Source organism: Cyprinus carpio, chromosome B5 (genome assembly GCF_018340385.1).
Source record: "Cyprinus carpio isolate SPL01 chromosome B5, ASM1834038v1, whole genome shotgun sequence".
Lineage (NCBI taxonomy): Eukaryota > Metazoa > Chordata > Actinopteri > Cypriniformes > Cyprinidae > Cyprinus > Cyprinus carpio.
The window spans coordinates 3001153-3014867 of NC_056601.1; the positions used below are offsets into that span (position 1 = coordinate 3001153).

At 40.9% G+C, this 13715-nt stretch overlaps 1 protein-coding gene across 2 annotated transcripts in view; it reads left to right on the top strand.

Moving 5' to 3' along the window:
• Nucleotides 1-13715, top strand: part of LOC122134268 (protein FAM222A-like) — a 60615-nt gene that overhangs the window by 3675 nt on the left and 43225 nt on the right. Inside the window, exon 1 of one of the 2 annotated variants that reach the window (XM_042723605.1) lies at nucleotides 2577-3609. The exons of the other annotated variant lie outside the window; for it this stretch is intronic. The gene's annotated coding sequence lies outside the window, so the exon portion shown is untranslated. Of the gene's footprint in view, nucleotides 1-2576; nucleotides 3610-13715 lie in introns of those variants that run through there. 2 annotated transcript variants of the gene reach the window in all.

The following is a 13715-nucleotide window of genomic DNA, read 5'->3' on the forward strand; positions in this document are numbered from 1 at the left end:
CTTAATGTGTATCAGTCACTCCTCTCTTCCTTTTCTGCTAATGTCTCCACTGCTAAAAAGACTTACTACCATAACAAAATTAACAATTCGTCTAACTCTCGCATGCTTTTTAAAACATTTTCCTCACTCCTTTGTCCTCCTCCTCCCCCTCCTGCTTCATCACTAAAAGCTGACGACTTTGCCACGTTTTTCATTAATAAAATTACAAACATCAGTGCACAATTTTCCACACCACAATCCATCAAGCACATCTCACAAACAAACATACACTTATTCACATCCTTCTCTTCACTCTCTGAGGCAGAAGTCTCAAAACTCATCCTTTCTAATCATCCTACTACTTGTCCACTTGATCCTATTCCATCTCCACTCCTTCAAGTCATTTCTCCTGCAGTTGTACCTGCACTTACTCACATAATTAACACATCCCTTCATACAGGTGTTTTCCCCTCATCATTTAGACAGGCTCGTATAACTCCACTCCTTAAGAAACCCACCCTCAACCCATCTCTTTTAGAGAACTACAGACCAGTTTCCCTTCTTCCTTTTATTGCAAAAACACTTGAACCAGCTGTATTCAACCAAGTCTCTACCTTTCTCACACAGAACAACCTCCTTGACAGCAACCAATCTGGCTTCAGAAGTGGACATTCAACTGAGACTGCCTTGCTCTCAGTTGTTGAAGCCCTAAGACTGGCAAAAGCGGATTCCAAATCTTCAATACTTATCTTGCTTGATCTATCTGCTGCTTTTGACACGGTTAATCACCAGATCCTCCTGTCAACCTTACTGACAAAGGCCATCTCAGGAACCGCACTCCAGTGGTTTGAGTCTTACCTATCAAATAGGTCCTTCAAAGTATCTTGGAGAGGTGAGGTGTCCAAGTCGCAACATCTAACTACTGGGGTGCCTCAGGGCTCAGTTCTTGGACCACTTCTCTTCTCTGTCAGCTTGTCTAACAGACATTTCTTGCTGGATGAAGGACCATCACCTTCAACTCAACCTTGCCAAGACAGAACTGCTTGTGGTTCCAGCAAACCCATCGTTTCATCACAATTTCACCATCAAGTTAGGCACATCAACCATAACTCCTTCAAAAACAGCCAGAAACCTTGGAGTTTATGATTGATGATCAGCTAACTTTCTCAGACCACATTGTTAAAACTGTCCGTTCCTGCAGATTTGCTTTATTCAACATAAAGAAGACTCAGGCCCTTTCTTTCCGAACATGCTGCACAACTCCTTGTTCAAGCTCTTGTTCTGTCAAGGCTAGACTATTGCAACGCTCTCTTGGCAGGTCTTCCAGCCAGTTCTATCAAGCCTTTACAATTAATCCAAAACGCGGCAGCAAGATGAATTTTTAATGAGCCGAAAAGAATACACGTCACACCTCTATTTATTAATTTGCACTGGCTACCAATAGCTGCTCGCATAAAATTCAGGGCATTGATGTTTGCATACAAAACCACCACTGGCTCTGCACCCCTTTACCTAAATTCATTACTTCAGACTTATGTGGTCCTCTAGAAGCTTGCGTTCTGCAAGTGACCATCGCTTGATTGTGCCATCCCAAAGAAGCACAAAGTCACTTTTACGGACTTTTAAATTAAATGTTCCCTCCTGGTGGTGAATGACCTGCCCAACTCAGTCCTGGGTTGTTTGCCATCTTCAAGAATCGGCTTAAAACACATCTCTTCCATCTTTATTTGACCCTCTAACTTTTTCCCTCACTATTCTAATTCTATTTTAAAAAAATGTAACTACCTTTCTAATCTTTTTGTATCCTATCTATTTTTATTTTCATTTATTATACAATTATAAAAAGACCTCTATCACTAGCTTGCTCTATTCTTTTCTATTCTATCTGTTTTTCTTTTTATTTATTATACTTATTTAAAAAGCCCTTGCTACGTATACTGTGTTTAGGCTAACTGAGACTTGTTATAACACTTATATATCATTGCTCTTTTGTTGTTTTTGATTGCTTCCATTGTCCTCATTTGTAAGTCGCTTTGGATAAAAGCGTCTGCTAAATGACTAAATGTAAATGTAAAAAGAAAACTAATAGAATACAAAATATTAGAAAAGCTAGTGTTTGTGTGTTGTTGTTTTTTTTTTTTTTTAAGAAAACAAACAGTAAATGAATAGAGTGCAAGTCTAAAAGGGATAAGATTTTTTAAAGAATAGAATTAGAATAGAGTGCTAGTTAGAGTTAGAGGGTCACATAAAGATGGAAGAGATGTGTTTTAGTCGATTCTTGAAGATTCTCTTGTAATCTGTAACCTATAACATTTCCAAAGTAACCTTCCCAACACTGTGTATATATGCCAATAAATAGTTCATCTTTTTATTTGTTAGTTATTGGCTGCTGCGGGGCCTGTAACACAAGATCAACGTCCAGTCCCTGAGCGTTCATAATAAACGTGCTTTCTAATATGACGTTTGGACGCTGACAGCGTCACCGTGGTAACAGCCCTCAATTACCCATGATTGGCCGACCCGTGGGAATATTTAAATTCACGCTGTGCGCTGATTGGCTGGTGGGCGGTCTTTGGAGGCGCGAGAGGCTGCACCGTTCCGGGTTTTTGTCAGTCTCGGCTACCCGGCGCAAGGGTGAGGTACAGTGCCTGTGAGCGTATCACAGAGACGCGGAATACAGACAATTTATCGATTTAAGTTGATTAATTCTTGCTTGATATTAGCATGAACAAGAGCTGCAACCTTTGGAGTCCTTCAGAGGAATAATTAAACGGACAGCGGAGTTGAAATCGCGACAGAAGGGGATGAAGAGAACCGCTGGAAGTGAACGGTGATTTCTCTTCTCGAGGATTAAACGGCGTATATTACATTCCTGCACCTGCTCTCCTGTTAAAGGAATACCGCCTTAAACACAACCAGGGCTTTCTAGTATATGCCGATGATAAAACATTCAGTATATGCCGAGGATAAAACACTCCTCTTGATTGTATACGCCAAAGTCTGTGCGCTCTTTGGATTTAAGGACATTTGCGAATCGCAGTTCGTTTAATTGGCAGAGCACTTATTTATTAATCGGATTCGTGTCAGCAGAATAAGCTGTCGTTTTTACTGGAGTTTGCAATTTCATACTAAGCCTTACTCGGAGGTTATTCCAGTTAGTAAACGGGTAAAAATCCTGACCGACGGAATCATTTACGGTAGCGTTTGTTCAAAACGCAGTTAACGGAGCGCAATTGACACATTTTTTATTTTTTTATTTTTTTTTTGGAAACAGCTCCTCACTTTGATCCGCCGTCTCCTATTAAACGAAAAACAGATCGGATTCATTAAAAAAAGAAGAAATCTTAAGAGAAAGGCAAGGAAAATTGCCCAACGGTCCTCTGTAGAAGAAGCTGTTTTGGATGACTTTTTACGCGTGTGAAGAACGCAGAAAATCAACTTATAATAAGTCAACTGAATATACCAGGGATTATACATTTTTCCATTTCATCTAAGGACAGAATGAGATATTGATTTTTTTTTCCCCTCATCATTTTCCCCTCGTCTGTTCTTTCGGCCGCTTCACGTTCCCACAGTCCTGTCATCGCCAACCTGCATGGAAATCTAGTCAGCACCACAGAGCGATTTATGGTAAATATATTCTCCCCATTCATTATTTCAGCCTTAATTCATCTTTTAATAAAAAATATGCATGCTTGTTTTTCCTATAATTGAGTACGCATCATAATTTAACACTCCTCGAGACCTATACACTTCAATCAGTAGGCTACAATACAGTAAATTAAAATAAAAATAATTTTCTTTTGAAATGCATTGTTATAAAATATTGTATTGGCCATAAATAACAGCTATGGTTACCACAGTTTTATCACGCAAACAATAAGCAAAGTTACTACTGTGGTTTTCATAGTGATTGTTTTGTTATGATAATGTAGCTACATTGTTGCGCTCACTTTGAGCGTTAAATTATGAAAGAAGTGTAGTGAAATCCGAATTATGCAAAATGTGTGATAGCAACTTTGACTGAAAGGTAACAGAATCGCCTTTGGATGGTGATTTTCAGCCATGATTAGCTTCATTTGAATAACGCTTCGCTTCTGTCGCCATAAAATCGTGTGAAGTGGTATCGGGTGGCGTCTTTTGGGTCCCTGACAGAACATGCAACCTTTGTTTCACGGTTTTACCTGTAATAAATAAAGGAAGTGCAGTAAATGGAGGTGTCGGGCGCTGAATGGCCCCAGGACGCGCTTTGATGTGCACCCTGGGTGTTTAAAGAGTGCTCTGACAGGATGAATGCTCTCAAAGCATAAAATCTGGTTACAACTCGGTGGCAGGCGAGAGAATCTGAATAAATGGTGCGAAAGTCTTTGCCAGCACCTCCTCGTCTTAGTTTCAGCACGGACTGTGTGTGTGTCAATGATTTCCTTTATGACTTAATCGCTAACTACTGAATTTAGTTAGCAGTGCGGCTGGAGCTCTGCTGGGCTGGTGAGTGAAGGGTTGGAGGTTCAAGCTATCTCAGTTGTGCCCTTGAGCAAGGCACTTAACCTCAGGTTGCCTCAGGAGGATTGACCCATATGAAAAGAAAGATGTTTTGGGTAAAAGCTTCAGCAAAGTAGTTTTAGGAGTGGCTCATGGCAAGATGTGAAAGGTTTGATTGATTAAATGCTTTGTGTGTTCAAGGCCCGTTTGGACGGTGGGCTTGGTTGTCAGCAGGCTTTTTATGTAAAGCTATTATCCCAGCACTCGGATGTCAGCTGTTCCTTCTCCATGCACCGTTTGCAGTTTCCAAGAACTGACGTTTTGCATATCCTATCTCTATGAAATCTAATCAGTGAATGCTTGGATACTGGCTAAAGTGCAGCCTGGGTTTATTTAGATGTTAAGGCAGGTCAGTTGGCCCAAACAAATGTTGTTTTTTCATTTATTTCCAGAGACTTTAACCGGCTATTTACAGTCTTTCAGAGATTAAAAAATATATATAAACTCTTAAAAATAAAAGTTCCAAAATGTTTTTTTTTTTTTTTTTTTTTTTTTTTTTTTTTTTTTGTAGAGGTGCGGTAGAAGAACCATTATGGGTTACTCAGAACTTTTCCGTGAATCATTTTTGTAATACATTCCACTATAAAGCTTCCATGAATGATAAAGGTTCTTCATGGCGCTGTTTGTTAATAAAGAAGCTTTATTTTTAAGAGCATTACCCAACTTTTCCCTCAGGGCTGGCTCCACAGGAGGCCCCTGGGTGGGTTTGACCAACCTAATCATGAGCTTGGCCCACCCGGAAGGTCCTATGGCACACCTTAAATCTATAGATGTTGCTGTATAGTTCTTGAACAATCAATATCTGATGTAAAACAGCCTCAACTTAGGCATATAATTAATTCATTCTTAAAAGTAGTTGCAAAATAAATAGCTGATGAAAAAAAATATATTTAGACCAGCGCAAGCATGCATATTGATTGTCTGTCAGGAAAGAGAGTTTTATTTTTCACCCATATATAACAATTTGAGTCTCGCGAGGCCCCCCGTCATTTCTCCGCTCCTCTGACTAATGCGATTGGCCCCCTGCTCCCCGCTGGACGTTCCACTCTGCAAGTCATCACTCCGGAGGCTTAGGGCTCTGGCTCTTAGCTCGGCTCCAGCATGTGGGCTTCCTCAGGGCCTGGCAGCCTCATTACCCCAGCAGAGTCCCTCACTCTGAGGGCTGCGACTCCCTCCACCCGTGGAGACAGCACCTGTCAAGGAGTATGCTCACCCCTCTATTGAATAAAACATCCAGTGATGTACGAGTGGAAAGGTTCACCTCCGGGAGCCAGAGTTGCCTCATTTCCTACTCCTGCTGCACATCCGTGACCCGCTGAGCAAATTGGCCCGGTATTAGCTCTGTGGCTCAATCTCACCTAAACAAATAGAGCTTCCGGCATAATGCTAATCTCAACTGAGCCGAGCGTGCGTGGGGGAGATAGCTGGTGGTGATATGGTACGGTCTAATATTTAGGTCACTGAATGGCCTTAGCATTGTTTCTCATTTTTCTTAGCTTATTTAATTTTCCTTTTTGTCACTTTCTCGTTTTTGTTGACTTTCTCCACATCTGACTCAATCACGTTGGCACTTTTGCACCCATTTATTAGTTTCGAGAGTCAAACTTGCATTTTTCCTTGTGTGCCATAGCTATTTTTTCCACACGAGGTAATTACGAAGAGTTTGACAACAGAAAACTGATGTCAAGATGATTTGGAAGGACTTCATGAGTTGAAAGCCATCCAAAAAGAAACTCAGTTTATTGTGCCACCGTCAGCAGAAAGGTCTCTCTTGATGGAGAAACGCTGTTTGGGTGCAATTCAGCCTCTGCCGACTGTATTGAAAGGGAAAGATCTTAATGAGATTAAATCAAGAGCGAATTTCCAGAGGAATGAAGTTGAACTCGTACCCGTTTCACCGTTTCTGCTGCAGATGTTGATGGATAGTTTAATTTCGCTAGGATATTATTAAAGAAGCGTGCGCTGTTCATTTGAATATAGAGATAACTGTGTAGATTGATTGATTGATGGCCATGGGGTGAAATCACTCAACCGCTTTCTTATTAAAACCAGTGAGAGCGAGGGCTTCGCTCATGAATATCGTTATATTAGTAGAACTTTAATTTCCTGCTTTATATATTAATCTGGTTTTAGGTATTGTCTTGGCTGGTATAGTCCTAGTAGTTCCCTGGTCATATGATCAAATCTTTCTTTCTGGAAATGGATAACAGAGAGTAGCTGTTCTGTATTTATAAATAATCTTTTAAAGAAACACATCTTTCGCTTTACCCCCTTTCCCTTTGTTCCTGCGTGGGCTTGGTAGAGCAGTTAGTTGGATGGATGGGGCAGGACATGGTCCTTGAACAGTCCATACAGTGGGTCATTAGGTACAAACATCTCACTATCTCTCAAGGCTTAGGTCACGGCCTTGTTCTCATATGCTAGTTTGCCTTTTGATAGGACGATACTAAGTTAATGTATGAAGGAAACATGCGCATGTTTAGTATATTGGGTTTGTTTATGGGATTTGTATGTTGTTTAATTCCATTTTCTGGTAATGATCAAGAGGCCATTGCCATCTAAACACTTTGTTTGTCGTCTTTTGAGGTTCAGTTAAATTTTAACAACAGTTAGGGTGGGTGTGGGGCGAGGCAGGACCTCATATGGACCTTGTCCCAGATTCAGCTGTCACCCATGGTATTGTTCAAAATGAAAGCCCTGATGTCCACAGTAGAATGCAGAAAAGTGTCTAAACTTACTGGCTGCTTTTACCTTCAACTGCAGAATGGGTCTCCTTCATCTTGTGCATTTTTTTAAATCACTGGTGCTTTGAAAAATGAATAGACCAATTTACCGCGGCTGCTGAGAAATATAGAATAGAAAAGAGTGTCAAAAGAAAATGTCTTTGTTAGTTGTGAAAGTGCGGTGAATGGATTGTGAATGCTCCTGTCTCGCTGCTCTCCTACAGAGCTCCTCCTGCGAGTATTGAGTGGTAAGGAGGTGCCATTGTTCCGGAAGAGCTATTATATCTGTGCCCCTGGTAATCCGCAATTCCTATCCTCTCTCCCCCACTCCGTTCCCTGAGCCGCTCGTACAATGCTAATGTTCCCAACATCTGTTAACGCGCAACACCTGCGGTGGAGGCTGTTTGATTTTCTTCTTTATGGCATTCCTTTCTCCCCTGTTACTACATAAAAGGCTCAGCCCGTGTTGCTTTCGTAGGTGATATTGATTAAAAGTGTCGGGAAGAAAACCCAAGCATGGAAATGGTGTCAAGATGCGCTGCTCTAAATGGAATTTTTCAGGATAACAAAGTGTTGTTGTTGTTTACTTGACCTTTGCTATGCTGTGGTTTCAATTTCAGCAGCTTTATCCTGATCCAGATGAGACGCCGGGCTGTGGCTTGTTGATTTAGCCGTTCCAGGCTCTTTCCAATCTCTGGCGTCTCTGCAGCTTCTAGGAGATGATGTTTTCACAGCCTGTTGAAGAGCTTTGCCTTCTCCGTAGTTCCCGATGCTTTGGAATTAGCAAATTGGTTTGGATAGTTTGGCCTGTTGAAAAAAATCCTTGTATTTATGTGCTGTTGAAGATAGAGCAACAGTGAAACGCTTAAAAGTGCAATTAAACTCTCTTTGAGCATTTGGAGGGACTATTTTTTTTCCCCTTCAGGCTGAAAGAGAGACCTGTGGACATGTTTGTCATTTCATGGCTATGAGTGCAGAGGAAACTGGCAGATTAAATGGTGTGTGTTCAACTTCACATCCTCTCTGCTTCATAGCTAATCGCACTAGCGAGCAGGAATCATATTCAAAGAGCACCCTTTTGAAGGGCAAATTGTTCTTCCTAAAAAACAAATGGCTGTGTAATCGGCCTCCTGGGCACGTTGATTTCCTGCTGGTGACAGTGGGGGATGCTGGGAAAGCAGCCCTGCACGCTGCTCCTGAAGGACTGAAAAGTTCGCCCGGGCATCACTCGTTGAGAATTACGGGAGTGTGTTTTTTAAATAACTTTTCTGGAGAATTCATAGTGCATCCTGTTCCTCCTTGTAAAGGGAGCAGTTCAATTTGCATGAGTTACGGCTTCGTGTTTTCAGTTAGTAACTTTGTACTCCCTTCACTATTGTTTCTCTGCCAGCATAACTCAGCGAAATGCTTTCAGTGCAGCTCTGTTATATGCCGTTGCAGATATCCTTGTTCTTTACCCCATTTTTGCGAAAAAGATTTGGGCAATATCCTGACTCCCAGACCCTCCCATGGTTCATTTCATCATTGTGACATGCTGTAATGAAACCAGTGTTGCAATCCAAGGCAGTGGTGTTTAGACTATATTTTTCACCATTACTTAAAGGAATAGCCCCCCCCCCCCCCCAAAAAAAAATCTGAATTTACTCACTCTTGTGTTGTTGCAAATATGTTAATTTTTTTTATGTTGTTGTTCAAAAGGAAACAAAAAAAACAGTGTTTTAGGAAACGATTGTGTTGCACTTTTACATGCAAGTAAGCATACATGTTCTCTCCACCCATAAGCCCACAAACTTTACAAATTTATGAATGTGACATTTTAAAAGTCTAGCATTCAAAAGTCGACAAAATTTCTAGATAAAGATTATCATTTTTAGTTTGATTCAAAACATTCAAATCAAATCTGAGTTGCAATTCTGCATCCTGTTTGCTACCTTAATTCAAATTCATTAAGTCATTGTCAATTCAGTCGACTTAAGTAAGAAGCATTAGTTGTATAAACCATTTTTTGGTGCCTTTCTGCCCTTTTTGAAACTTGACAGCCTTGCTATGCTTTGTTTTTTCTTCACATTGTTCAAACTATTTTATTTTGTATTCCAGGTACCTCATTCAGTTTGGAACAACATGAGGGTGAATAAATGACACCAGGATTTTAGCTTGAATCATTCCTTTAAGGCCTATTTGTGTTTCCTGCTTTTTATTATTTGCAGCCTGGTCTCACACAAGTGTTACATCTCTCACGACTTGAAATCCGTAGCTTATCTTGGATCATTGCAACTCTCCTGTTGACCCTTAAACTATGTCAGCCCTGTTATTATACAGAACGGTGTTATTGTTTGAACATATGGAGCTCACTGATAGGACATGACACATGCATGAGATATGGGCTTACTGCAGCACAAAACAGAGTGCCTGGTGTTCTCACGGAGTGGAAAGTTCTCCTAATCCCCCAGGAGGGTAAGACAGGCTGCGCTGAAAGTCAAAGCTCAATCATCCGTCTGTCTGTCTGTCGCCTTTCCAATAGCATGCCTATATCCTCTGCATTTAGTGCTATTGAAAGAGACATATACACAGCATATTCAAGCTGTTGAATTATTTCGTGGAGGTACGATGAATACAGTAGACATATTTTCGCTTCTATTTACGAGCAAGGTTGTCTGGCAGAGGGGGAGACTAGTATCATACTCCCACTGTGCTTCTGAGTCTTATTTATTAACGTTGTGGTGGGCAGCCTTTAAAGTGGGGGGAAAAATTGCGTGCTTGCGTTTCTGTTCCAGCGTATTAAGGCTATTAAAATGCAGTGAGAGCCTTAGACTGTGACCTGTTTACAAATCCTGTTTAGTTTACTGCCAGGGAAAATGGGTTTTGTCATGCGGTGCGGTTGAAAGTTTAACACATTTAATTACACTCTTAACCGTGAACGCAAAGACAAAAGTTGGTTCTGTTTACATTCAAAGCCGGTTGTGTAAATCAAGCTAGTGACAATGAACAAAAGTGTCATTGGTGGTGACTTAGACGGCCCTGAATCTCTTGAAACATGCAATCTATATCGTACACGCCGTGCGTTTCATGAAGGCAGTTAGTCAACTTGTAGTGTTGTCGAAAGGTAATGAAATTTCCACCGAATGCAGGAAACAATGCCTCCGGCCTCGGCCGTGTGCGATTAGCAATCCCACACCCCCTCTGCCGACTTCACGCTGTGTGCTGGGAATGCAGCGCGTAATACTAAAGACTCTGGAGATTTGTATTTCGCACATTGCCAAGCATAGATGTTTAATTGTTGATGGGTTGGAATACAATAAATCTCTCCTTCGATAGGTTCATGATTGAAAAAGCCATTGCGTAGGGCTTTTCCCCGATGTTAATGTTATTGTTCGGAGACAGTGGCGAACAGCAAAGCGAGCACACGGCTCTAATGTAACGCCATTATTTCTGCACAGCGCTCCACCGCTGTAGGCTGGGGTTTCTGCCATTCTTGGCCAGTGTTATTGCTCTTGTCAAAAGGTTCTAAACCAACAGTGATATTAGGCCCTCGGGCGTCTACTTTTCTGCATGCCTTCCTCTGCTCAAGCACAGGAGCCCAGGATGAAGACTGGATGGACACACACACACACACACGCCCAAACCTCTGCTTTATTACCTCCTGCCTGCTGCTGGAATTGCTTTCCTCCCTCGAGTGAGCTGGGCATAGGCAGCTTTATTGTGTTAACCTATTTGTGTGTCAAGAGCGATTGCACCACTTTTTATCACTGTTTGTATTTGGACTGGTGGGGGCAGGGGGGTTAGACGGATGGACGGTCACCTCGCTGTCCTCGGGGGGGAGGGATAATGACTGGTTGCTAAGCAATTTTTAGCTGCCCTCCCCAACCCTTTATCCATAGTAATCACTTTTATCTCTCAAAGATGTCATGTATAATTATGAGTCCGCTCTTATCCTTTGAAACCCGCCTAATGGCTCTTTCATCGGGCAGGCATATGAGAAGCCAGGCATTCGTGGACTGCCCGTTTGCTCCAAATCTAATCAAAAATGAGTTGGGGTTGGTTTGAGATGTGGCGCATGTGCTACAGGTTTGATTTCGGCCATCATCATGTGCAGTTAACCTCTACCGTCCATTCAGTTCATTGCCACTTTTAACTAATTAATTTACAAGCCTCCCAAAATACTGAAAAAAATTACAGAATACAGTCCCTATTTGAAGAAAAGCATTGGGGAATCATTCATTTTAGCAATGCCATGTCATTTAATCTGATTGCTTCATTTCAAACAGGTTCCAAAACAATTGATTTGTCTAGTTTGTATGTTTAAGATGCATACGTGGTTATCTTTTTAAAATGCTTTTGCATTATTTGCCTGGTTGATGAGTTAATGCTTACTCTTACAACCCCAGACGACGTCTTCCCAGGGAACTTTGGCCTTTGATATGACAACCGCTGCAGGGTGATGAGGACATCGCTATACTGCCCTCATTGGCTCATTTCTTGTGTTCATTTTGTGGACTCTTAGTTTCATTAACATTTTGATTGAGTTGGTGGAACTGCTGACCCTCCCCGGACTAATGAATTGCCTGCGTCTCTTAAGGGAGATGAGAGGTTTGGCAGATCCGGTTGGCCCAAAGCCGAGTGTTTTAACTCCAGAGCTCTCTTGCTGAGAAGGTAGACAAGAGAGGCTTTCAAAAGAGTTTTTATTGTTTATAAAATCCCACATTTGCAACCTCCGCTGTATGCCTGACTGCGCGTGCGTGTGTGCTTCTTGAGCCTGACCCCAATTTACACACTGCCTTTTCCTAGCGAAAGCCATTGATGTTCTTTTAGCTTGCGCCGAGTTTCAGGCGTAATTTGTGTGCGGCCAATTATCTCTCCAGCTTTGAAGACTTTCCTCTTGCTTCTCCAGGTTGGGATGAAAATTAATTTGGAGGTTCCCGAGAGCTTCAAAGCCCAAATTAGACTAGGTTTAAAATCAAGGATCGCTTGCTTTTAATTTGACATTTCATTTTTGACTTCTTTTAGGCTTGGAAACACCTTAATTGGAGTTTGAAACATCTCAAATAAGCAGATATTTTTTCAGTGGCCTATGGAAATGTTCATTTTTAATTTTTTTTTTTAATATACTTTTTTTATTATGTTTGCTTAGGCTCATTCTAGGTTTAGTTCGGTCTAGCATTTGTCTAGTTAGTCTTAGAAACACACTTGCAGAAATTTGAACAAGTAATGGTTTACTTTGTTACGTTGGGCACATTTGCTAGTCTATTATCTGTCTGGTGTTTACAAGGGTTTGAATGTGCACGAGTTATTTGTTATACTGATAGATAATGGTTAGAGGATATGGCTTAATTATTGATAAATGTCATTCTGAACTCTTTCATGGTTCACAGTTCATTTCTGTTAGTTCCATCAAGAAACATATTAGATGTAAATGCAGGCCTGGTTTTAAAGTAAGCCATCATCTCATTTGATTTGCATTTCACATTACAATCAGCATGTCTACCGTATGAAATTGCAGATGACGGTGTGATTTTGGATGTGCTCTAGAGTTCTGTCTCCTCATCCTGTCCCTCGCTCGAGCTGCTCCGCACCGATTCCATGGGATCCGGCTGTGACAGCTCTCCTGTTCATGGAGTCAGAATGCAGACATGCTGAAAACACAGCGCACACGTTCTAACCTCCCATGTGTGCCTCCTCTGGAACATCTGTCCAGCTGTCAGCTTGTCGCAGCCAATCAGATTGTGCTGTGGGCAGTAACTGTGGAAGTGTAGCTGAAGTAGTCTGTCTGTGCGTGTGTCTGTCTCTCTCGGAGGAATATGAGAGTGTGTCGGAGCATTGCTCTGTGCTTTTATACCAAACATGTGCGCGCACACACATTCCCTCTGTGCCTGTTTACCAATAATGTGCAGAGATGTGAGCAGCAGATGGTTCCTAATTTTTATTTTTTCTCTGTATGATTCTTCATGTTTAATCCCGATTTCCAAGTAGTGCTGTCACTGTCAGCTTATATCATTTTCAGTGTTTTTAATAGAAAGTGGTTTGAAAACTGTGGGGCGATCCACAGGGTTTTTTGTAATGGTGTACGATTCCCGAACAAATTTTGTTTTGTTTGTTTTTTTTGTTTTGTTTTTTGAAACGGTTCATTTTTATGATTTTGTCAAACTGAAACTATGAAATGAGTGACATAGTAGGGCTATAAATAGCACAACATTTTATAGACGCAATTGATAAAACTTATTTGAAAGCATTGTAAAAACTAACAAAAAAATCAAACCATATTTGAACTGAAATTAAAATAAAAAGTAGTTTTTTTTTAATTAACATTTTCATATTGAACAAATGATGTTAAAGGCATTTTTGGTCCATGAAAAATACATTTGACTATCTATAACTCATTTAAAAACATAGTAATCAATACCAGTATTGAAGAAAACATTCAGTACTACTAAAAAACTGACTTATTTGTAGTGAATCAATTAATGTGTTCTTTAA